The sequence below is a fragment of the Lissotriton helveticus genome, chromosome 3_1 (genome assembly GCF_964261635.1).
Source record: "Lissotriton helveticus chromosome 3_1, aLisHel1.1, whole genome shotgun sequence".
NCBI classification, from domain to species: domain Eukaryota; kingdom Metazoa; phylum Chordata; class Amphibia; order Caudata; family Salamandridae; genus Lissotriton; species Lissotriton helveticus.
Genome location: NC_136061.1, coordinates 554287113 through 554313443, shown reverse-complemented (window position 1 = coordinate 554313443; position 26331 = coordinate 554287113). Strand labels below are relative to the sequence as shown.

General features: G+C 47.5%; 1 protein-coding gene across 2 annotated transcripts in view; it reads left to right on the top strand.

Moving 5' to 3' along the window:
- The first annotated feature begins 2723 nt into the window (after positions 1-2723).
- The window catches only part of LOC144822683 (peroxisomal bifunctional enzyme-like), a 465075-nt gene continuing 441467 nt past the window's right edge, over positions 2724-26331 (top strand). The window contains exon 1 of one of the 2 annotated variants that reach the window (XM_078680458.1): positions 2724-2742. The gene's annotated coding sequence lies outside the window, so the exon portion shown is untranslated. The other variant, XM_078680457.1, reaches the window with a different exon arrangement.

Below are 26331 nucleotides of genomic sequence, written 5' to 3'. Positions count from 1 at the left end.
ACCACCTGATCGTTTTTCGGCATTTAGCCCACACCAGCCCAATGAGCATGAACTTCCTGCTCAAGGACTACATGGTACAGATACAACAACCATATATTTTCCGCATCTACAAATTTTGTTGCTTGTTGCCAGACCTCCCTTTCGCTGATTGGGTGGCCAGGACAACTTCTCGAAAATGACATTTGTCAGATTTCAGGACTTTTTCTCCCAAAACATGGTAATTCCCTGTAGATTTTCTCCTCCAGGAAGATATCCCTGCCAAGGCTTGAATCACAGCTGTATTGAAATTAGTTTTCTGAGTGTGGGGTACCAGGCATGCATGGATATTATTTGGGCTTGAGCATGGAGCCACACATTAGAAACAAGGCAATGTTTTTAAGGGGGAGTTACCAGTTCTACAGTATTTATGTTCATGGTCGACCTTCATCCAGTGAAAATTACCAACGCCAGACATTGCTAAAAAGTAGAGACACAGGAATCCAGGGCGATATGACTTGTATACATCCCAAAATGTCTTCCAAATGTCAAAATATAAATGAAAAATCATAATTTCTTACAATTCCTGTGACAGAAAACACCCACACGTTCAGTAAAAGGCAAAAGTAGCACCATCTCATACTTCTCCTGATGAAAAGGGTACTCAGTGTGTGTGGATGGGCCTATAGCACAGAACCGGGATATTCCAAAACGTAGGCATGTGACTCCCATCTAGATTGCATAGTAACTCCCCACAGTCCCACTTTTGGCCTGTTATTGCCCATTATGGCACACTCCCCACACATGCGAGGTACTGTTTTTATGAGTAGAACTGTTTGACACTGGGTGGTGAATCTTTTGATGCTTCCCAGAAATTCCAGAACATTCCAACGCAGAAATAAAGGGTAATTAAGTGACAGACAGTTTTGGAGCTGCCAGCCGCACCGAGTACTTCGCAGTTCTTTAAAAGACCATTTTCGCTTTAATGAGGCTTTGTTGTTTTTCATCCCTTCCTAAGAGCCCCTGAATCCCCACTCTTCCTATCACCGGAAGAATTAGCCCCCCTCCCACTCCCCAACCCCTCTGAAATCTTTCCGCCTCTGGCCTTTAAAGACCTGTGACTCCAGACACTCAGCCGAGCCCCCAGCAGCTGGAGCTGCAGCAGCCTGGGCTGAGATGCACGACTGGCGACGGACTGGCGCCTGAAAGGAACAATAGAAGGTGAAGTGCGCGCAGGGCCGGACTGGCTGTAGCGGGCACCGGGCAATCCCCCGGTGCGCCGCACGTGTGGCGGGCCGGTTTTGGGCCCCTGGGGGCCGTTTTTGTTACAGGACCGTTTTAGCAGCATAGCTGCAAAATCGGCCCTGTAACAAAATCGGCCGAAAACCGGCCCTAGCAGAGCGCTCGGTGGCACCCACAACCCCCGGGGTGGGGGGTGGCCGAGCACTGTGCCAGGGCCGGTTTTGGTTCCCAGTCCGGCCCTGAGTGTGCGCCCCCCCTGGAGGGATGCTGCGCCCCCAGGCGGGCGCGCCCCACAGTTTGAAGACCTATGCTGTAGAGGAAGGTGGTAATCCAAACCAGGGTACCTCACGCCAGATCTTTTTTCACGAGGAATTCAGCTTAATATGGCAGATGTGACTAAGGGGAGGCAAAGGACGACCACCCGAGTCAAAACCCATAGAGTCACCAGAAGAGGCGGCTGGAAACACCGGCACAAACTCCACGATTACATCAAACAGGAGTGGCAGGAACATCAAACAATGAGGGATAACCTGACGGCTGTCAACTTTACTAGAAGAACTTTAACAACAACAGAGGAGTAAGTTTTGAGGTCAGGTTTGACATTTTACCCAACTGAAGAATTCGAATATACTCAGACCGAATTGGTTTATTTAAGTATATGCGTAAAAAATGAGGGTGTACAAGTTCTTCAAAATGAAGAATCTAGGGTAGAGAAGAGCAATCAATACCAGCACGTCAGATGAAACCAATATCCTAACTGTAGGTGACCTTGAAACCCTGGCGACCATGGAAGAACTGAGACTGGGTGGTAACACGGGTAGCATGACAGCGGACAACTTCTCCAATGGATGGAAATTCTATCCACAGACACAGGTTGATGGTATTGACATATTTTCTGACAATGTGAACAAATGTAATGGGACTGAGGTCAAAGGAGAGATCATCACCTCGTCAATTGAATCTGTCATACAACCAGAGGAAAGCATTACAAACCTTGAAAGACGACAAAACAATCACAGTGAAACGATCCGATAAGGGTGGGAACATAGTCCTGCGGATGAGAGAGAACTACTGCAATGAGGCCCTAAAACAATTGAAAGAAAAGAACAATAGCTGTTGTGACAGCAATAGACTGCACATTGAGTATACAATCAATCGAACAGATGATTGACAGTGGCTCTGTAAGGGAATTCTTTCAGTTCTAGCACTATTTGTTTTTGTTTATATTAATGCAATTGTATTAGCCCGTTTGTTCGTAGTGTAATGAGTTATGAGAGACGGTAGGCAAATTAAATAAAGGGTAAACATGTTTACCATTTTTGTATGAAAAAGAAATCACAGACGGGTCTCCGGGAGCCTCTCCTAAATATCAAAGTTGACATTTAGTTATGTGACCTGTTCTTGGCACATAAACTCAAAATCTACGTTTTTAGAGAGTTGCTGTATTTTGCAGATAACCCCTGCGAGCTGAAAAAAACAATCACATGACCAGAAGGAAATCGAAAGCTACAGAGATTATGTAAGGTAAAATCAGTTCGGAAGTAGGAGGGAGCGGGAGAAAGGCTGGCGCGGGGGTGCTTTTACGTTCTTAACATTTGGGCAGCAAATGCGTTGCGTAGCTACTAGGAAGTAAAAGGAGTAAGTGTAATTGGATTTGGATTGTTCAATCACTTACTACCCTTGACGAGACGTTGAAGCGCTTTACGGAGAGTAGGGCGCTATTTGTAATATTGTAATTGGTAATCGAAAAACTGCAGCGTGTTACAGAAATTCGTGCAAGATATCGGTAGACTGGAGCATCTTGGGTCTTCTCTGCACCGTAGAAGTAAGTTCCCCTAGATCCCGTTTCTGCCTCGTGAGTTTCAGCTTTAGTTCCTGCCGTTGTGGGTTAATGAAACATTTTTTGCAGCGCATTAACACCACGTTAGTTGGCTATTGTAATGGTCTTTCAGTTATTTACTGTTGCAGGCTCATATCAAATGGCCCAGGACTCCTACATTCTGGGGGAGTCTCTTTCAACTATGGTAGGACTTTGTCATACTTTCCTTTCAGTGATAAAATATGTTTGGAAACCAGTCCGAGACAATATCTGCCTGCGTCGCGAGGGGTGAAGGGGGCAGCGGATTCCATGTGGGCTGACTAGTTCCCAGTGCAGGTTTTTTACTTTACCAAAACACTTGTATTGTGAAAGTTGCAATATTGATTTTTTTTAAATTTGAATAGATTTCATGATAAATTGTAAAAGAAAAACATTGAACTGGGAATGTGGTGTCCTGGTGATGACACTGAGCCATCTGGCCACACAAGGCACCGTTAATCTTCTGTGCTCATTATTTGGGTAATACTTGCCAAGTACCCCACATCAGATGTTGGACCAACGCATTTCAGTGTGGTGGTCTGCATCACCATAGCTGTTTCAGATTGCTATGTGTGACATTTTCATAATTTAAGTGTAATTATGAGTGACATTCAATGACTGAGTGATACTTTCTTGCAAGCAAAATCGAGCAGTGGAGACAAGGGAATCCTAAATATCATAAATGACACCAGTTTGATAAACGAGAAATGCTAAGATCTCAAAACTGCTGCAAAGCACCGGAAATGGCAGGGCTTGTGGGACCCAACTGCACCAAACAGGACGATCACAGCTGCCAATAAAAGATCATAATTACCGTCTTTACAATCAGCTGACGCGCCAACTTGGAGCGCTACCCAGCCCGTCGCAAAACCAGGCAAGCCTGACTTGGAGTAAGAGGCTGAGGCGCACAAGCTGTAATTTATTTTCATAAGATTTGTCACTTTAGTTCAGCTCCTTGCTAGCTCTCTAAAATATCGACATTAGTTATACCCAACCCTGCATCCAGAATGGCACCAGCCGCTGCCTGAGAGCTCTCAACAGACAGGCTCTGATGCCTCAAGGTCATGATGGATTATAGAAGTATGGGGCTGCGGGTTCGCTATAACTAATTTTAATATTTTAGAGCAAAAGTCTTTTGAAAAACAAATTACAGCCTGTGTGCCTGACAAAGAGTCAACTATCTCTGGCTCACCAAGTACCAAAGCTGGAAATTCCACATAGTGTACCACATTTTATAGACTGGAGGCTCCTATTATATTTTCTATTCTTACTTTATAAAGTTTAGGAGCCAAGGAAGACAGCTACTACAGTTTTCATAAAACATTTGGAGACATGACCAATGGAAATGCAAGCGCAGTGCACTAATCAAAACATGATCTGTTGTAAGTGAGTCTTGCTTAAAAATAAGTCCTCCTTTTCTTTTTTTTATGTCAAAGGTGTTTTTATTAATATTTTGTAGAACAGAAAGAAAAAGAAAAACATGTGACAGTCCCGCACAACTTCCCACGCAGGAGGCATATGTAAAGTCAGGCGGTAGAGATGGCATGGACCAAAGGAAGCACGTGCACCTAGGCCTTAGTAGGCCACGAGTCAAAGGAAAATACATGAAGCATAGCCCAGTTGAGATATAGGGTAGTACAGAGTTAGGGCTATCGGCTGGAGTAGGTGCTACTGCATAGACAAAACAATGAAATGGGCCTACACTCTTCTCTCCGTTGTATATTTCTCCGCCTCAGTTATGTGTCGGGGCGTCGCCAGATCATGAACGAAAAAACCCCACACCCACCCCCACTCCCTCCCCCCTTCCCAGTGGTGGTAGCCATATTCACACATACACAGTCAACTGGATGGATAACACTTACACTTGAAATAAATGAAGGGCTCACACCGTAGGCGGGCAAACCGCAGATGGCAAGCCTTTAGAGAGAAAGCGAACTAGGGGGCCCCAGCGAAACTTGAAGTTTCTAAAGTCGCTTAGGAAGATATCAGCCATGCGTTCCATGCTCAACAACCTCCATAACCTTGCATGCCACAGGGAAATCGCTGGGTCTTCCGTCTTCTTCCAGGCCGCTGCTAGGGTCAGTTTGGCAGCTTAAATACATAGCCAAAGTATCTTTTCGTCTGCCCTGGTTTGGTGTTGAAGATCCGGATCCCGAAGGCCCAGCAAAATATGGGCCATAGAATCCGCGATCGGGTAGCCCAGAATCTCCTTAATATGGGATCGGATCTCCTCCCAATAGGGACGGATGACAGGGAAGTCCCACCAGATGTGCCTGAAGTCTCCCAGCAGGCCACAGCCCCTCCAACATCTATCCGAGGAGCCCAGAAAAATCCGGCTCAACTTAGCCGGATATAAGGACCAGTCCATCATGATTTTAAGATGGGCCTCCCTAAGCTCCACCGAATGATTGTGATTGGCTATATCATGCCACAGGTGGGACCACTCCCCATCCGAGATACTACGTCCGAGGAGATCCTCCCAAAGGGCCATGTTTAGCGGTCTAGGGGAAATAGCCTTAGAAAGCAGGAAGCCATAGAGGAAGGAAATGACACTCCGCATGGTGGATGTCTTAGAAAGGAAAGTTTCGAAGGGGGTAAGTGGTCTGGTGGCTGCATCTCTGACCGAGGGGGACAACGCCCAATGGAGTAATTGGGTATGGCGGAACCGCTCCGATCGTTGGACCTCGTAATCCCGCATACAGTTGTCAAAAGTGAGCGGGGCATAGCCATGGAACAAATGCGTGAGAGCTAGGCAGCCCCCCTCCCTCCAGGCATCAAAGGGACCTTCACGTGCTGCAGGTGGAAAGGCAGGATTAAAGTGTATAGGCGTAAAGGGGGACGGGAAGGACGTCCAACGTTCATCACCCGAGACCGAGTCCCATACTTTCAAAGTAGTGCCGGTGGGGGTACTAATGTATGCGTTCAGGGGCCTATCACCTTTGGGCTTCCCAACCAAGTCCCATATCGTTCTCCCCTCTACACTCCTATCGATGTGCAACCAATGTTTCTCCGAAGTAGGCTGGGACCACTCCATCAATACCCGCAGTTGTGCCGCCTTGTAGTATAATTGCATGTCGGGAAGGCCTACCCCTCCCTCCTTTCTCGGGCATCGGAGAATGGTAAATGAAAAATGAGCGCGACCCCCTGCCAGATAAAGCGGAGCATCAGTGTTTTAATACGGCGGAAGAAGTCCCCTTCAAGAACAATAGGAAGCGCCTGGAAGAGGTATAAGAGCTTAGGAAGAAGGGTCATTTTGAGCGCATGGATCCGTCCCAGCCAAGATTTGTACAGTGGCCTCCAACGGACCAGGTCACCCTGCACCTTCTCCAAGAGGGGAGGGAAGTTGGCAGAGTACAGCTTTCCAATCGTGGTACAGTATGGAGGAGAGGGTCCATGGCAGAGGCGTGAGTGGCCGGAGGCGGTCCACCTCTGCCGAAGAGAGCGTGAGGTTGAGAATATAGGATTTATCGTGGTTGATCTTAAAGCCCGCCACTTCTTCAAAGCGCGATAGGGCGTCCTGAACGTGGGGAAGGGAGTGAGCGGGGTCCGAAAGGGAAAGCAGGACGTCATCGGCGAACAGGGCGATCTTGTGTTGTTCCCCAGTGAAGGGCAGTCCCCGAATATCCGGGTTCTCCCTCACAGAGAGCGCCAGAGGTTCGATGCAAAAAGCAGGGGGGAAAGAGGGCAGCCCTGCCTAGTACCTCGCGAATGTTGAAAGAACGCCGACAGATGTCCGTTAACCGTTACCCTAGACCGGGGGCTGCTGTAGTTCGCTTTGAGCATCGCTAAGAATTTGGCCGAGAAGCCAAACGCCGTCAAAGTTTGGAACACGAAGCCCCAGTCCACCCGGTCAAAGGCCTTCTCGGCGTCATGGCCTACTAGGACCGCTGGAATCTTGAACCTGTTGGCCTTCTCGATCAGATGGATCACTCTCCTGGTGTTATCATGAGTTTGGCGCCCTTTAATGAACCCCTATTGGTCCGGGTGAATGAGTGCCGGCATCAAGTCCTGGAGCCTGTTAGCGATGATGGAAGAATACAACTTGGCATCCACGTTCAGTTGGGCTATTGGTCTATACGAAGAGCACTTAGACGGGTTCTTCCCTGGTTTGAGGATGACCGATATGATAGCTTCCGCCATGGAGCCCGAAGTCACGCCTGTCTCCGCCATGGTATTAAAAAATTGTACCAAAAAGTCAGCCACTTCAGAGGGAAAGGTTTGATAGAAGAGAGCTGTAAACCCATCTGCTCCCGGAGCTTTATGGGGCTTCAGAGCTTTAATGGCATTCATTATCATTGATAACTTTATTTCGGTCAGATGACCATAAAAGTGTACATAAAATACATCAGCACAGTCGAATAAAACAATAAATAGTCGTAAAATGTTAAAACAGAATTAAACTACAAGTTATCAAGATAGAGAAAATAAAAACGATAAATACAACAATTAAGATAAAAAAGTTTGTCTTCTGCGCCACATGCTAAAAAGATAACAGGAAACCGCAAACACAATGGGAGGATGGGTATCATAGGTCAATATCCTGCAGGCCTGAGTGAAATGCAAAAATCCCAAATTCTTACAGATCGGGATCAGCCAACATTTTCTGATTGCAGAATAGGCGGGGCAAAAACACAGTACATGAGTTACATTCTCATTTTTATAATTACATGCAGGGCAAACTTCGTTTTTAGGTTTTAACCATCTAGATGTAAAAGACCCAATAGGTAGAGTGCCATGCCTTAGCTGGAGATATAGCTTTCGAGCAAACGGCGGTTCAATTTTGTCCAAAAATTCCTCAATCTTAGATTCAGATTTAACTAAGAGGAATTCAGAAGTCAACCTACCCAATGATGTAGTGCTCGATAGTATCTGAGCGTTCAGTGTGCGTATGTGAGAAAGAAGTTCCCTCTTAGATGTCCCTAGGCAAAAAGTCTCAGGGTTTTCCCACAGTCCCAAACGACCTAATCGGGTACTAACCGCACGAATGTGCTGAAGCCAAGGAATTTTTTTATATACAAGAAGAGACAAAATCTCAGAGAACTCCGCTCTATAAGCGGCCAGTTCAGGGACTGACCACAACCTCTTCCAGTACATAATTGGCCTTGCACTGATGATCTCTTCTATTGGGACCATGCCAAGATCCAGTCTAAGAGGGATCAAAGGCGTACTAGGCGGTAACCCAACTAAGTTTCTCACAAAAGAGTGCTCTACCTTTTTAAGGTTCATTATCTGCTTATGCCTCCAAAGTTCAGCCCCATAGATTGCTGCCATTCTAGCCTGGCGGCAATATATTTCCAGAACTGGGGACACAGGCCTAAAGGTTGACAACCTAAAAACTTTGCTTATACCTCCCGCAAGCTGGGATAGCTTAAGTGTAGACTTCGCAGTCTGCACGTCCCAATCAAAGTTCTCAGTTAGGGTAACACCCAGATAAACAAATGTTTTAACCCTTTCAAGGGGAATGCCATGTAAGACCGGATTTGGGCGTACCCGCTTAGGGGGATTAAAAATCATAAACTTAGTTTTTCCCAAGTTGATTTCCAGTCCCCGAAACTCGCAGAACTTCACAAACCCATCCAGTGTTTTTTGAATGCCCGATGATGTTCTAGACAACAACAACGTGTCGTCTGCGAACATCAGAGCGGGCACTCTACCCGTGGCCAACTTAGGGGCGTCATTGTTAACCACACCATTCAAGTGTTCCACAAGGCCATGGCATTCAAGACCTCTTCCCTGGTGAAGGGAGCAGTGAGTAGCTTGTTCCACTCCGCGGATACCCGAGGGAGCGGGAGCGCGTCTAGATAATCTCTTTGCTTCCCGGGGTCAAGGGCATCCCCTGAGTACAGTGCTGCGTAGAAATCACCGAAGAGCCCAGCCTTGGCCTCATCACTATGCAACAAGGTCCCTGCCGCGTCTCGTATCCCCCTATGTATTCCCTCGCCCTCTTGTCTCGGAGTTGGCGGGCCAGGTGTTTCCCTACTTTGTTCCCTTGCGAATAGGAGATGCGCCGCAATTTCAGCAAGGTAAATTCCGCTCTGTTGTTGTAATGAGCCCTGAGTTTGCCCCTGACAGCCGTCAGCGGTCTCAGCGTCTGTCTGGAGGGGTTTTGTTTATGCGCCAGCTCAAGAGCGGAGAGCTCCCTCTCCAGCTCCTCTCGTTCCGTCCGCCTCAGCCTGTTAAGGGCGGCATTAAGTGCCAAACAGCTGCCCCGTATCGATGCCTTGAAGGCGTCCCACATAATAAAAACAGAGGTGTCGTTCTCGTGGTTAAAGTAAAAAAATTCGCGAATAACCTTCCGTACTGCCTTACAGGATGGGTCATCCCGGACCAGGGAGGCCGGAAAGTACCACTTGCGTTGGACGGTCCATCCCGCCGCCCAGTGTAAGCAAATCGTAAGCAAACTGTGATCAGAGACAGACAGAGGAAATATTTGGCTTCGCGCTGGTTCCCCCGAAGGGATTGACTTAGAAAAATGTGGTCTAAGCGAGAATAAGAGTGATGAACATGGGAGAAGAAAGTAAAGTCCCTAGACTGGGGGTGGAGAAAGCGCCAACTGTTTATAAGACCCATGTCCCCCATCCTCCGCTGTGTCTCGGCAGAGAAAAGGCCGGCGTCGGATCTCTGGTGATGAGAGCTGTCCAGTTCCCTATGCCATACCAGGTTAAAATCCCCCATCACAATCAATGCCCCCTCGACGAAGTCCTCAACAATCCGCAGCAGGCCCTGAACAAACCCATTTTGAGTCACATTGGGAGCATATAGGACCAAAAACGTGCTCAGCTTGCCGAGGAGCATACCCTTAACCATGAGCCAGCAGCCCTCTTTGTCGCTACGCACTCCCATGGGTTGGAAGTGTAGGGCCGATCGGAATAGAAGGGCCACTCCCTTATGTTTCGTGGGGGCTGAGGACCTATAAATAATGGGAAATTGCTTATGCTTAAGGCGGGTTTCATCCTTCCGTTCCAGGTGGGTTTCTTGAAGGCCCACCACATCTAATTGATGATCAAGGATATATTTCCAAACCTTCTGGCGTTTCTGGGGGGAGTTAAAACCTTTCACATTCCACGTACCTACGGTGAGAGGCATCTCGGAATTGGAACCCCACCCCGCTCAACAATCAGTATCATTCTGGCAGACCCCCCCTCCCCAGCCAGGACCAGTGCCCCTCAACATCCCCTCCTCCGTGAGTGTAAGCAGTGCACGATAGCTCAGGCCCAAGACTGTTCCACGTCATGCAATGACCAACCCCTATCCTCCTCCCTCCCTCCAGGCCACCCATCTCAGCACATCTAACACCTTCCATCCACCACGAATCCCGCACACAAGTCCCTCCGCTACCACCACCACCCTCCCACCCCTCCCCCCCTCCATTCCCCTCTCCCCCCCCAAACCTTTAGAAAAACCAAGTCTGAAAAGGCCATGCAAAATAAAACCATGGAAGGCACCGCGAGGGGGCCTTCCAACAATGACCGCAAGGGTCGGGGGTGTTTAGACCAGGCAGCGTCCACCCAAAACAAAGGGCTGGGGTGACGCACCAGAGAGTTCATAGGGCACTCGTGGTACCTGATAGAAATGTGTCCCTCCGGCTTCCACGAAGCTCCGTCCTGGGGCATCATGCCGCCGATGAGCTGTCAGATTGTGCCGCCTCTGTCACCAGTGCAACCGAGGCAACCGCCGTTCCTCTTTCGTGCAGGCGAGCCAATAGGTCCGGCCCCCCCGTTGTTGCAGACCGTCCTACCCTCTGCCAGGCCGGGGAGCGCGATCGACGTCTTGCTGGGGAGCCCCCCTCCCTGGGGGTCGTGGTGGTGTCATCTAGGCCAAGGAGCTCCCTGGCTGCCGATAAAGATCTAGGATGGACTAGTCTGTTTTCCCAACGAAAGATGAGGCGAAAAGGGTGGCCCCAGGAGTAGGCCACATTCTGATCTCGTAGGAATGCGGTCACTGGGCGGAAGTCTCTCCGTTTCTGCAGTGTCGAAGCAGCCAGGTCTTGAAATAGCTGAGGACGGTGGTCTCGAAATTGCAGGGGATTAATTCCTCGTGCCTTCCTAAGTATGCGCTCCTTCAGCTGGAAGTCATGGACACAGACCAATATGTCAGGGCGTGGTGCTCTCTGGCCCCGCGGCAAGCCTACCCGGTGGACCCTGTCCATACGAATTTCCTTGAGATCGTCCTACGCCAAAATCTGTAGGAAGAGGGCTTCCACATAGCCTCGCAAGTCCCCCCCCTCCTTCCCAGGGCACCGCTCGGATCCTGATATTGTTTCGGCGCGACCTGTTTTCTAAGTCCTCAGCATGGGACTGGAGGTCCAGAATCTGCTCCGTTAGTCTAAGCACCGCTTGCTGGAGCTGGTGCACATCTCCCGCCAGTCCCAGGTCATGTTCCTCCTAGGTCGCCACCCGCTCTCCTATGCCGTCCACATCCCTCCTCACCTCACGCAGGTCCGATGCCAGCTGGGAGCGGAGCTCCGAGATGTCCTCTTTGATGGCTGTAAAGAGCTCAACCATAAAGGCCTTGGTGGCGGGCGCGTCATCGTCTCCTCGCGGGGGCGATTTGCTGGTCCCAGGGGACGATGCAGGCGGCCGACCCTTCGGCACTCTATCCTTGCCCGGTTTGTCCTTACGGGGTCTGGTCGTCATGCTTCCAGTCTAGAGGCCCACCCGGATACAGGAGAACTAGCCTGAATACTCCCTACACAGCGCACGCCCGGAGTGTATATCAGGCATCCGCAATCAAGTCGCTGCAGCACCGTCTGTACCCCCGTAGCCATGCAGCTTGGTTCTCGTGGCGGGTACTCACTCAGGCGCTCTCGAAGCTGGAGCCTGGAATCCAAGGCAACGTTGTCTGCCGCCACAGGAAGGGCCCAAAAGGCGCAGGTCCGTCGGGCTGCAGAACCCGGTCACCACCGTCTGCCACGCCTAACCACACTGTCAGATATGGGTGGCAACCCCAGGTAAAGGGCCCACAGTGAGACCACAGGTCGATACCGTCGGCCGCAGCTTCCGCTCTTTCCTTCGGGCAGTCAGTGGTAGGGCCAGGGCCTCCCTGAAACAGTCCAGGCACCAGAGTCAGGGCAGCACTATGCCAGGCGCAGGTCGCTCTGCTCTCCCGTCAGCGGCTGATCCCCCAATGACCGATCCTCCTCCGGCTAGTGTAGACCTTGAGGGCCCTCTGCAAGCCCGCAGAGCACCGCTGCACCACCACAGGCCGGTCCCGGCGCCACGTGGAGTTGAGGCCACACCGGCGCCCGAGGTCCCCCGATCCAATTGGGGACCCCACGCAGCTCACCACGCTCCTCTAGGGACAGGGCCCCAGCAAAGCCGACTCTGCTGCCTCCGGCGCCGGGCCTGGAAGCGCGGGAGGACCGTGAAGCACGGCAGGGCGCCCGGCCCGGATAGGCCCAAAAGCCCCGGCCTCGAGTAGTGGGCGCCGGTCCCTGGAAGTGGCCCGATCTCCGGCTGCGGCACAACACCAGGGGGTCCGCGAGTCCCGGCTCCAGCTGAAGTGCGAGGCCGCCTCCCAGCAAGGGGCCCCAAGCTGTCTGTGTGCAGTCTCCGGCAGCTCGCTCCAAGTCGTCCCGGCCAGGTCGGGCGTGGGAGTCAGAAGCAGCCCGATCGGGCGGAAGCAACAGAGACCGCAGAGCCAGGCCTCGATCCGCTCTTCCGCGGATCGCCAGTTATCTCGCTCCGGAAGGCAGAAAAGGTACACCACCCGCTCCCTTTAGGCAACCGGCACCAGCAGGCACAGGTTCGATCCTGATGTCGGCCCCAGGAGGCAGCTTCTCGACGCTGGGCAATTCCTGGCGCCGGAAGGACACAAAGGTACGTCTCACTCCGTCGCCATCTTGGCCACACACCCCCTTTTCTTTTTTTTAATAAACCTTTTTATTAAACATCATCGACAAAATTCACCATTGAAATTCACGAGCAAGAGACATTACAAATTCTGAATTTCCAATCTGGAACACAGTAAATCAAGTCGAATTGTATAATACAAAACAAATCAAGGGGTCCCAAGAGTCTCAGATTCATGCAAGGGAGACGGTGGAGTACAGATATCACCTCTGCATTGGTTCCATGGCCCCCACACTCTATTCCATTTCCCAGGGTACCCTCTCCCTAAACATACACCAATCTAAGTCCTCCTCCCACTTTCCCAGGGTATGTGGCTGACGGGCACCCCAGTGCTGTGCACTATTCCTTTTCGCAATCTTTAGTGCCAGAGTTGCCCATTGTGTAGTATAAGAGGTGAGATCCGTGGGTTCCCAAATGTTTAGGAAGCACCTGCCGGCCTCGGGCTGCAGGTCGATATTGAGTACCTCCCTTAGAGTGCGATGTTTGGCTTGCCAATAAGACTGTATGTGAACACAGGCCTATAAGAGGTGTATAATTGTGCTGATCTCCCCACACCCTTTTTCTGCTCTGCCCATTCGTACTAAGCCCGGCCCTTTGATGTAAATCCTGTGCAGAATTTTGAGTTGTACCAATCGTAGCCTTGCCTGGACTGCTTCTTTCTCTCTGAGAGGAGACCGCCTCCCGCCAGTCTTCCTCATTCAGTTCCAAGCCGCCTCTAACCCATTTCTCCTTCAGCGATTTGTAGTGGATCTTCCATATTATTAATCAGGTTTTCGTAGATCAGGGAGATGGTTTTCTCGGGGAGGTGGCCCTTGTGAAGTCTGTACTCCAAGGGGGAGGCCTCTGGAAGTGTGGATTTGCTGGTGACCTGGTGAGCAGTGCAGTGGTGGGAAGCACTCAGTGTTCTTTTAATACCCCTCACACACCAAAAAGACCCTTGGTGTCATGCTTCATCAGTAGGGTCTTGGCACCCCTCTACAGGATGCGGCGTGCTACTAACCGACGAAATACGTGGGAGCACTAAGATTTTGACAGTGTGGTGTGAGGAGGGGTTATGTCATTAAGTGAATGGTGGGTTTGAAAAAGTGTGGGTAGTGAAAAATTAAAAAGGGCCTGGCACGTTAGGTCTAATAAATGGCAATGGGCCTCCGTGCTGGCACTATTAAAAATTGGGGGTGTCGAGGTGTATTTGTATGTTAATGTACAACACCTCATGAGTGCGTCGTCGATGCATGGATTCTCTTTGTTTTAGTAATTGTATCTGGGGAGACCGAATCCACTACATCCCTTCTCTCCTCTTTCTTTTTGTTGTGTTTATTGACCTGGTGAGCAGGGCATGCCATATTTGAAGATACCGATAATGTTCAGAATTCGCCAGGCGGTACTACTGTTGGAGGGAGGCAAAGGGAAGAATAGACTCCTTACCCCAGATATCTTTGATCTGTGAGATTCCAATAAGGTCTCATTTATCGAAGCCCTTGGACTGTCACAGACATCCCAGCCTCTCTGAGGTCCACAGTTGAGCTCCTGGTTAGCTACATGCCAAACATAGACAGAGTGCGCAGTCGGTCCTGTGAGAGGGTACCTAACTTTAGGACTCCTAAACTGAGAAAAATCCTAATTTTAAGGCTTTCGGTATTCACAGAAGGCATTTAGGAGTCCTAAAGTTAGGACTTCTAACTTCTGTGAATATTGAAATGAGTAAGTGTCTTCTGTGAATACCAAAATGAGTAAGTGCCTTCTGTAAATACGAAAATGGTAGTAAGTTTAGGATTTTGTCTTAAGTTAGTTCTGAGAATCGGGCCCTATATGTTTACATCATTCCTACCACTATTTAAAATCACTTTTCAGTGCATGGTACAAAGACTATTCTGTTTAGGTTTATTACTCAAGCCTTGCAATTCCTCATAATTGTTCTCTAAATAATTAAGCTCCTTTTCCTCTCCTTTAATCATGTTTATATAGTCAAGAGTTGTCTTTACATATACATTGTTTACAAAAGGTTGCAGGCTTTATTGCAATACAGAGCTTCACCAGACACAGAGTAAGTTGCTCAACTCTCTTTTAAATGGACAATCTCACAGCAGTCATGTACATCAACCACCTAAGAGGAACAATGTTCAAACATGTAGCAGAGTTAGCCAAGAAGAGTTGAGTATTTTGTTCACAAAGCAAATTCTTTGTTTGGGCTTAATATCTTCCAGGAAATTTAAATTCCATAATGCATTAGCGCTCAGGAGTACTTCAGGCTTAGAGCGAGAGGCATTTGAATTCGCCCATCTTCAAAAAGCCTTTTTCAAGTGGGGTCCTTTATCTCCCAATCTTTTTGCCTCCCTTCTAAATTAAAGTCTCCCCTCTTTCTTTTAGTTGGATAATGAATCCCCAGGCTCTTGCAAGAGATGCATTCTTACAAGATTGTTCCCAAAGTCTGAATTATACCGTTCCTCTCTTTAAATGATCGCCAGAGTTCTTGCTCGGGTGTAGAGGCCAGACGCTTCTCTTTGTTTTTAAAAATCCATTTTGACAATCCCAGGATTGATATCCATTCCTTTGGGAATTGGCAATATAATGTCAAATTCAGGTTTCTTCGGTTCCCAGTGTTTTCTTGAATCCTGAAGGAAAACGCCACAAACTACTACTGAATCAGCCCCTCATTTTTCTATCTTTGAAGATTTTGTGTCGGCATGGAAATGTCCGGCATTTTGTCAGAAGTTGCTCAATCTATCAAACAGAATTGGGCTTCGGGTAACCACTAAAGCCTACTGATCCACTTGGAAAGTTTGGGCTGGCTGAATTGGTTCAAACATTTCTATCCCTTTTTAGCAGATATAATGTTTATTGTGAAATTTCAAGCCTACTTAGCGAGTCAAAGAAACTCTTACAGAACAGTTAACACTTATTTTTCTGTTGTCTTTACTGAACATGCGTCTGTGTGGATGGAAAAATGATTGGAGAACACTGCCTGACTATTGGAGAACATCCCCTGATGTGTAGCTTTCTAAAGAAGTGCGTTTTCCTAATCTAATCCTTTGTGTCGAAAGTACAGTCAGTTTAGATATTTCTTCTTGCAAAAGGTGTTTGTTTTAATTTTTGTTGTCAAACTAAGGCCAATTTAACAACTTTGATTTATACATACTCTCCTCCTCAAACTAACTTGTGTGTAGGCAACTGCCTTAAAATCTATGACCAGAGAAGCAATAGTCTTAGAATATATTCTCTTCCCAGCTTTTAGTATTAGAAAATCTCACCAGCCGGTTTCATCCCACAACCTATGCTTGTTGGTTTTTGAGCCTTGCCTGCATTGACACAGGAACCTTTAGGGCGCATCCCGCTAAGGCAGCCAAGACTTCCAAAGCCTTTTGGTTCAGGGTGAATCTTGAGTACATTTTTAGATATGCTGATTGGTTCAATAATTCAACTTTTTCCTATCTTATATTGTTAACATGTTCTTCATTTTGCTAGTACTGTTTTTAATATATTTTAAAAAAGCATAATAGCAACCTCTGATCTTGACATTAAATGGGTATTCCCCTAGGTTACAGGAAAGAAAAGTCTTAATTTTACTAAAGACACTGAGGTGAGTATTATTCAATCTATTACGTTTAAATGCCCTCCCAACCCATCCTTTTATTTGAACTCTATCTAGCCCTTCTCCTGCTGCAAACTGAAGGTTTAAAGTTCACCACAAATGCTAGAGGTTTTCTTCCCCTTCCTACAGGAAAGGGCTCTTCTTGACAAGAAACTTCTCTGATCTCCAGTCAACTGGGAAAGTTGTCTCATTCTTTATTGCTGTTTTTAGGTTGAGCCTAGAGTCAGTGCGCATGCTCTGCTCTGCGAGAATTGTTGTACTAGAGTATGGAATAGAAGCCCCGCCCACTCTTTGCCCATATTTGTCATTGACTTGTCTCATTGTCCTTCGTAAATGCTGGCTTCTGATTTGTAAATAGGCTTCTTAGTACCTCCTTAGTACTGCCTTGTCTTAATTTATAACCTCCCATGGTGACTGACCCTGTTACTTCAGTTGTTAGACGGGATGTTTTATTTAGTCTGTAGCAAAAGGAACAAATGATGGATGCAATGCTGAACAATGCAGACATTCTTCTCCAGTCACAAAGATCTGTGATTAATCCATTCTTCTTTTGCACCCCACACCACCCCAGTTTGAACCTGGCCATATGCAAATCAGTATTGACCCTGGGCCTCATGGGAACAGTCCAGCCCAAACTGCCATGCCAGGTCCAGGCTTGTTTCCATTCACGGGAGGACCTGGCCTGGCAGTTCAGGCTGGACTGTTCCCATTGGGCGAGGGTCAATACTGACTTGCTTCAGTGTGGATGCAACGTCCAGTGATTGACAGACTGGGGAAGCCCCTCATGAGGTAGTCGTACTCTCTTCCCCTCCCTCCCTTGCCGGTGTGGGTATCCCTTGGAACTGCGGCACCCTTGGGTCTGGGACTGACTGGTGGAAACTGACAGGCCGTTGTGGGCTGGTCTCACAAGGAGGCAGTGGCAAGTAGCCGGTATAGGGCGGCCCCCACCTTCGACACACCACTTCCTACTGCACCACTATGGCTAGCGGCGTAGCGGACATGGAGCGCTCCAGGCCAAACATCAAAAAATATGTGTGGCAGAAGGGCAAGGAAGAGAAACAACCTGGGCCCGAATCTACCAGAAAGCAAACCAGACCCCACATTGCAGGACATCCTTGCAGCAATAACGTCGGTGCGTGCCTCCCTGGAAAGCCGTATAGAGCCCGTAGCCTCGGAGGTCTCTTGGATTAAAGCGGACATGATGAAAATGGCGGAATGAGTAAGTGAAGTAGAAAGTACGACCAAGGACCTGTCCACAGACACTGACGCTCGAGGTGGCTGACCCCCAGACTACCCAGGAAGCCCTGGCACTGCAACTCGATGAATATGAAGGCCACATGCGGCGCAATAACATCTGTATTTTGGGAGTGCCAGAATGAGTTGAAGGGCCTGCATCGGATCTCTTTGTCGAGGACCTAATCCTCAAATATCTGCAGCCAAATGGCCTATCCCTACATTTCTTTATTGAACGCGCCGGGGGGAAGAGCAAGGCCTGGCGTGCCGCCTCAACTGCTTTTGGCGAGAGTCTTCAACTTTCGCGACAGAGATGTTATCCTGCAAACAGCAAGAACAGCCCCCCCCCCCTGTCCAAAGACAATAGCAGGGTCACCATGTTTCCAGACTTTTACTCTATGGGTCCAGAAACAATGTCCCAGTTTCCTGGACGTGAAGTGTGCGCTGCGAGACCAAAGCATTAAATACACCATGCTCTTCTCAGCTAAGCTGCTGGTGGAATCGGAGAGGAAGGTTAGGTTCTTGGCTAGGCCTGAGGAAGCTTGGGACTGGCTTGAGGGTTGGAGAACAGTTGACAAACAACATCGTAAGCCAGCTGGTGACAGATGCAGTGGCGATAGGTCGAGCCCGCGGACTGGTTCCCTACTGGGTGGCAACTCAGCAATGCACACCCTAACTTGGTAAGGTTTGGCGGTTTGGCATTGGTGTGGCTGATCTTTGGTCAACGGGACTCGCAAAGTTGAGTCTCGACGGACACACTGTGCCTTGTTGGCAATCCACTACATACTATATCTCCAGTGCTCTACAAGGTTTTATATAGTTCAATTTTGCATTTATTCCGGCCTCCAATGGGGGCGATGCCGTTACTCTTGTTTTCTGGTGAACAACCTTTTATTGGTCCCACTTACGAGATCAGTGGTTTGAAAGTGTAATAAACTGTTCCTTGGTCAAATTGACTTCTTGAGCAAAGGTCTGATAGGCGCAGATTGTTCTGGCGTTGACCGCCCTTCACTTGACCTCTAACTCAATGCAGATTCTAAATGTCCAGCTTTACGTTGCTGTTTGTTCCAGTGGTGCTGACAATTGTTGTCTTTTGTAATGCTTTTTGACTAAAGGTCACCATGTCCGATTTGCACACTGTGGGGTCGAATGCTGGGGATGCAAGTACTCTCATGAGTTGATGCTTCAGGGAGTACGGTTGGATCACGCTCCCAATACTGTTAAGGGTGGGTGACAGGCACTCTGAAAGTTTGAGGTTGGGTGTGGTTTTGTACCCGTTGTGCAGGGAGGCAGGGTGGGGGTGGGTGTTGGGGGACTAGAGGGGTTTGTTTCAGCTGCTTTGAATTTTGTTTCTATATGATGATTCTGTTTGTTTCTCTTTTTATTGTTGGGTCCTGTTATTTTCTGCAGCAATTTTCCTTCTCTACTGTAACATATGACCACAGTCATGTTCCTACTGCTTTTTTATGTTTGCTTTCTCTCTCATTGATGGGTCAAGTCGTTTTGTGCAGCACTTCTCCTTCTCTATTTTTTTATCACATCACCATAGGGAGCACAGAAGTAGGTAGGAATGTGTCCATTAGTCCACTTGTGGATTCTATGAATACACGTTCTGATTTACTGATGCATCACATGCCCGCCTACATCCACTACCCCCACTATCCAGCCATAGGCATGCTCTCTGTTTCACGGCTCTACATTGCTCACCTACCTATACACACATGGGACCTCATTTAGCTCTTAAACTCCTTACATGGAATGTTCATGGCTTGGGAGAGAAAATCAAGCGGGACATAGTTCTCCACTACCTGAAGCGGCAGGCGCCAGAGATTGTCCTTCTCCAGGAGACACATCTAATTGGTAACTCGTGCGGGCATTGAATAGACAGTGATATCATTTGGTAGCTCACTCAGGGTTTACTTCGGGTTCTCGTGGGGCCGGCGTGTCTCTACGCAGATGATGTCCGTATATGATACAAGGGCTTGGTCGGATGAACAGGGTAGGTACGTAGCGCTCTCTGGCACCTGAGAGGGACAGACTCTCAATGTTGTATTTGCGTATAGGCCCCCTGGACTGCAGTGTCCCACACTGCGTGACCTCGGAGTGCTCCTGCTTGACTTGCCCTTGGGGTTATTGGTGCTGGGGGGGACTTTTATCTAGCGGTAGATGGCGCCAAGAAGCGCCTTCCGTCTCGTAGGGACCCCCGATGGGATCTCAATTGGCAGAGTTCCTGTGTGCTATGGGCCTGGTGGATATCTGGAGATGGCTTAACCCTACCGCCATGCAATTTACATTTCACTCTAGGGCTCACAATAGTCAATTACGCATTGACCACGTGTTCACTTACGCTCAGGATATACATGTTTTTACTGAGTCCAGGTGACTTGCGCGTGGAGTATCTGATCATTCCCCCATCCTCACGACGCTCACACTCGGACTACCCACACGCCGCACCGCCCTCACTATAAATCCCTGGGCGCTCAAGGTATCCCCCATCAAGGAAACGCTACTCTTTTTTTTTTGAATTATTTTTTATTGAGCAGAGCATTAAGAACATAATACAAACATTTAGATCTGAGCAAACATTAAAACCATTTGACACGGAAACTATAGCTTCTTCTTTCCGAGACAATTCTTTTTTAAAACAGGACTATAGCAAATAACTAATATAAAGTCACTAATAGTTGCGACGTGACAAAGTGCAATAAGAGAATGAAAGTGCTAGTGCTACATATACTAGATTGCTAAATTGCAATATTCAAGTGCTCGACTACTTAACAATCAGTAATTCTATTTCATCCAAAACCATATCGGAGAATGATAAGACACTTATTTAATTCTAAATAGCGGGTAGTATTATCCCTCCATTACATTTTCTAAATTTCTTAAAAACTTCCAATTCTTACTGAATTTCCTGGAAGCTCCCACCCATCTTGCATAAGCTCCTTCAAAAGCTTGCGTCCTTTTCATTTTATTAAGCCATTTATCGTGGGTGGGAACATCCCTGGATTTCCAATTTTGAAGTATTAAAGAACGAGCTACAATACAAGAAACAGAGAGAAAAGTTGCCTCGGCCTCTGATAAAATCGTTCTGTCACTACAAAGTCCAAACAGGGAAGCCTGGGCCTCTGGCACAACTCTCCTTCCGAATGCCCGATTTAGGTCCGCAAAGATTGCCTCCCAAAAGAGCCTCAACCTAGGACATGTAAAGAAAATATGTAGCCAGCCCTCCTCTCCATCCGCCTGGCAACGGAAGCACCTATTTTTGGCATCCGGATATCTTTTCTCCAGTGCTTCCGGAGTAAGGTAGGCTAGCCACCGAGATAGGAAGGCCATCCTTTTGAAATTGGCTGCTCGCAGCGATTTGCTTGCTAGGTGGCATAGGGCTTCCCATTCGTTGATGGAAAAAGTAGTGTGTTTCACGTACTATTCTTTCCAGATGGTTCTCTATCAAGGGTAGTTGACTCTGATCATGTAGCTAAAGTAAACAATACCAATTCCCTACACTGTTTACTTTAGCCCCATAAAGAGCTACCATAAGTTTATTTGGTGTATCAAGAATACCCTTTACATTTTTTACAAAATGGACAATTTGTAGATATTCAAAAAAGGCAGGTTTCCTTTGACTCCCGACCCTTAGCAACGCCTCCTGCCAGGAGATCGCCGTATTTTGAATAAAAAAATATCTTAACTCCCCTAACCTGAATCCTTCCCAATTATTCAAATGGCTTGATCGAATCTGGAGGCCGAAACTTTTACATTCCCCTAGTTTCAAGTACTGTAGCTCAGAGGAACCCGTCATTTTAAAGAAGGACTAAAGTCTGGAAGAGTAGTCCTTCAATGTCTTGTATCAGTTTTTTTTTGGAGTGTGGAAGCCTTTAGAAACATTGGAATTTGGGATCCGGTTTCCTGTATCATTTTGTCAATAAAGAAGCTGTCTCTGGCGCTCTTATATTCCATTAAGCCCGCTAATAGATCAAGAAACGTGGCCTCATAGTAAGTTGTTAAGTGAGGTAGAGCCAGACCCCCTTGTGCAGTCGATAATTGTAATACTGTCAATTTAACCCTTGAAACTTTCTTCCCCCAGACTAAAGAGACACATTTATTTTAATAGGGATATTAATGAAGAGAAAAATAAGTAACGGAAGTATGGAGATTTTAATTAATGAAACTCTTCCTACTAAGGTTAGGGGGAGTAAAAGCCACTGTTCTAAGAGTCTCTTGATTTTTTTTCTTGCATTTTTACATAATTTAATTTGTATAATTGTTGATATTGGTTAGACACATATCCCTAGATATCTGATTGGGTCTGACTTTGCGGCTTGTGCCCTCAGACAAGGTGGAAGAGAGTTTAAATCTGTTTTACGGGCTAAGGCTTCAGTTTTGTTTGAGTTTATTTTGTAGCCCCATATTAATTCATAGTTCCTAAATTCACTCAATTGGTTTGGGGGTTGAATAGCAGCATTATTACGCATTCTAATAACCAAAGGTTCTATAAAAAAAGTAAAAAGGTAAAAAGCAATAGAGAGAGCGGGCAGTCTTGTCTTGTCCACTGGTTTATTTTGACCATACCTGCCGTTTCACATTTATTACCATCTGAACCGAGCCACCCTGATAAATGTTACGTAGCATGGTAATGACCTGGAGGGGGGGAACCAAATTGACTGAGGGCGAAGAACAGAGTTTTCTAATTTACCAAGTCAAATGCTTTCTCCGCATTGACCATTATAATACAGGCCGGGATGGAATTGATGTTAAAGTAATCCAGGGCCTGTATTAAAAACTCAGCGTTGGTTGCCATGGATCTTCCTGCTATAAAGCCAACCTGATCTTTGTGGATTATCTCCTGTGCGGCAAATAAAAAATGCCCAACCATACCTTGATTAAAATCTTGTAGTCTGAATTAAGAAAGCTAATAGGCCTATAAGAGTTAACATCCATTGGGTTTTTATCTTTTTTTACTAAGCACAAAATTGTCTCTTTAAAAAATGAGGGGAGCTGACCACCCTTTTTAATGTAATTGAATAATTTTTTCATAGGTGGAATTAATTCTTTTGAAAAAGTTTTATAAAATTCTATGGGGAAGGCATCTTTCCCACACGCTTTGGCCCCGGCCGTTGCTTTAATGGATGCCAAGATCCCCGCAGATTCCACATCAGATTCTAACTGGTTAATCCGGCTGTCGAAAAGTCTAGGGATATTTACATTTGCGAAATACTCCTGTAAAGACTACTCCCCCAACGAATATTCGGTAGTATAAAGTTGCTGGAAGTGTTCTAGATAGATCTGTGGAATCAACTTGCCATTAGCTACTTCTATTCCGGTCTTAGGTTCCGTCACCTTTGATGCTATGGCTGCTTCTTGTTTAGTTCTTGTAGAGGAAGCCCTACTCAAAGAAACTGACTGGTATTTTAAGGTAAATGTGGGGTTGGTCACCTCAGCTCATGTATTGTGGGGGGCGTTTAGTGCCGTTATGAAAGGCAGAGCCTTATCGCTGAGGGTTGGACATAAAAGGGAACTCACAAAACGAGTAATGGAACTTGAGGAGGATATCCTGACCAGGGAAAAAGCCCTGGCACGTACCCCTGATCCAGAGGCGCAGCACTCGCAAGTGATAGTGCGTCTTGACTATCAACAGCTTCTGACAGAAGCGGCCAAAGCAAGGTATAACACCACTCGTCATCAGATTTATGAGCATGGTGAACGGACAGGTAAACTTCTGGCCTGGTTGGAGAAAAAATAACAACTGTCCAGGTGGGTTCGCTCAGTGCGTGGGGGTGATGGAGACATAATCACTGATCCCCAGCAGTTCGCCAAAACGTTCGCTTCCCACTTCTCATTGGTATATACATAATCTGAGACGTCCCAGTCATCCATGGATGCGGACCTTCTTTCAACTATTAAAGTCTCCTGTCTGTCCCCGCAAGACAGGGACTCCCTAGAGGGCGACAATTCAAGATATTCATTCAGGTAAAGCCATGGGACCCAATGGGCTCCCAATTGAATTCTTCAAGCCGATGGCTTCTAAACTCTCTCATAGAGGAACAAAAAGGAGAGCAAGGGTTATGTTCACCAAGGTACTCCTGTACCCCTGGATTTGACTACAGAAAAACAAATGAAGGAGTACCACCAGCAAGAATTCACAGGTTGCTATAGGGGTGGAAGATTTAGACAAAGTGGAGAGAGTCTCCTTTTGTTAGAAACCCCTCACTCATCACCTAGTGATGACATGCTTCATCATCGGGGTCCACCCTAATGACCTAGCGTCATCAGGGTGTGCTACAACACCTGATTACAGTGGAGCAGGTTGTGAGTGATGGTGCGTGAGAAAAAGAAAAGGTAAGTGTGTTAAAAATTGTCCTGGTTTGAACTTGAGGAAAATAAGATTTTTATTAGCAAGCAACTGGACAATGTTAAAATCGTGGCGAGATAAAGTGAGGGCAGTGATGAGCCCGTGTATCTCTCTATGTGTTAGGTCTACATGTTTCAACCTTCGAGGTTATGATCAACCAGGTTTTCTTCAGGACCTTAAAACCAAGTTGGTGGACGGTCTGCGTCCCCTAAAAGACGCACCCAATCCTACCAAATGGGACCACTGAATGGCAAAAGTGTGCCCGTGGTATCAGCTCGCACCACAGTGGGTGAGCTCTAAAAATCAAAAAGCCTGTAAAAGAAAATGCGGACAATTGTCACATATGGAGCGTTTTTACAAGCCTGTTACGTAGTGCAGTGCTTCAACGTTGTGCCTGCATGCTATCTATCCCCTTAAGGTGGTGAATTCAATGGTAGCATCAAACTTTTTGCGTTACCGGTATAGAGCTTTGCTCCAACATACATCAATGGGAGGAAGGATGTGAAAGTGCACAATGTGGGGCGGTGCAAATTAACCGCAACTTGCACACTGAATAACTAAGGTGCCGTGATTGTTTATGTATCTTCACAACTTTCACGCAATTCAGTAATTATCGCCGCGTGATGCTAACTCGCATACTGACTAGTTGGTGCAAGGCTATATCGATTTGATAATACATGCACTGCCATGCTAATTTGTAAAACACAGAACGGTACAAACACGTCAACAGTACGAGACAGACAAAAGAAACACCAAGGCTCACTCTCGATGGAGTGTTCGAGGACTTCATAGGGCAGGGGAGGTTACCCTCGTGTACAAACGTATTCTGAAAGAAAGGGGTTTACAAAATGGGGCGTTACTGCGAGGGAGACCGGCTTAAGGAGATCAGAGCCGTGTCCTGTGTGCGCGCTGTGGCGCTAGATGCGTAGGAACTGCCCTAGGGAAAAGGGCAGGGTAAAGAAGGATATTACTTACAGTTTGCCGACGAGGACTCTGGCTGGTAACCTACTACCTACACCGCCCCGTTAGTAATGGGCTGGGCGTCGGCGAAGGTAAATATCGGTGAAGCGCTTCCGTGCTTTCCGATCTTTCTAAACTCTCTCCCCAGTTACTGCAAATGTGTACTGAAAGCTTTGACGTAGGAGTCCTACCAACTGATGTTAGAACGGCCTCTATTGTGGTCATCCAAAAACAGGGCAAACCATCAGATGATTGTAGAGCCTATCGTCCCATATTGCTCCTTACGGTTGAGGTGAAAATACTAGCAAAATTGTTGGCCAACAGACTCAGCCCCTCTAATTCCTAGCTAGTACACCCGGCTCAATTAGGGATTATGCCAGGTAGGAACACAGCCTTGAACGTAAACCGATTGCATGGGGTCCTGGGCAGACATGATACGATCAGGGAGGACGCAGCTTTACTTTCGTTGGACGCATCTATGGCGTTCGATACCATTGAGTGGGACTTTCTTTTCGCAGTGCTGACAAGGACGGGATTTGGACCTAACTTTATAAAGTGGATCCAACTGCTCTATGCCCAACTTACCGCTCATGTGACAGTTAACAATCACGTCTCTAGGCAATTCCCATTGGGAAGGGGCACTATACAGGGGTGCCCTCTGTCGCCTCTGCTCTTTGCCCTAGTACTAGAGCCATTGGCTGTTTGGGTCAGGGGAGACCCGGAGATCAGGGGTCTGAAGTGGACGGAGGACCACGAAGACCGTATCTCCTTATATGCGTATGACATACTCCTATATTTGGCCTCACCTACCCAGTCTCTCCGCCTGGGTCCTCCATATATTTCTTATCTTCGGCACCCACTCGGGGTATGCTATTAATTGGTCTAAGTCCTAATTCTACGTGCTGTGGGGTACATCGCCACACAACCCTAGGGGCTATGATGACATACCAGTGGCATCACAGGGCTGCAAGTACCTAGGCATATATATTACTCCAGATCTGACCTTATTCTATGAGTCAAACTAGCTAGTACCCCTCACCCGACTTCGATCCGACCCTAAACATTGCCGGTCCCTCCCCTTACTCTCCTGGAATGGGCTGCACTTTTCAAGATGTTAGCACTTCCACGCTTCCTTTATGCATTGCAAAACACCCCTACTGCGATTCCTGACACTTGTTTTTCCAGTATTGAAAGCGTGGTACGAGGGCTGTTGTGGGATGGTCGGGCCCCGCGTATAGTCATCAAAAAACTGACGATGGGATGGTGTGAT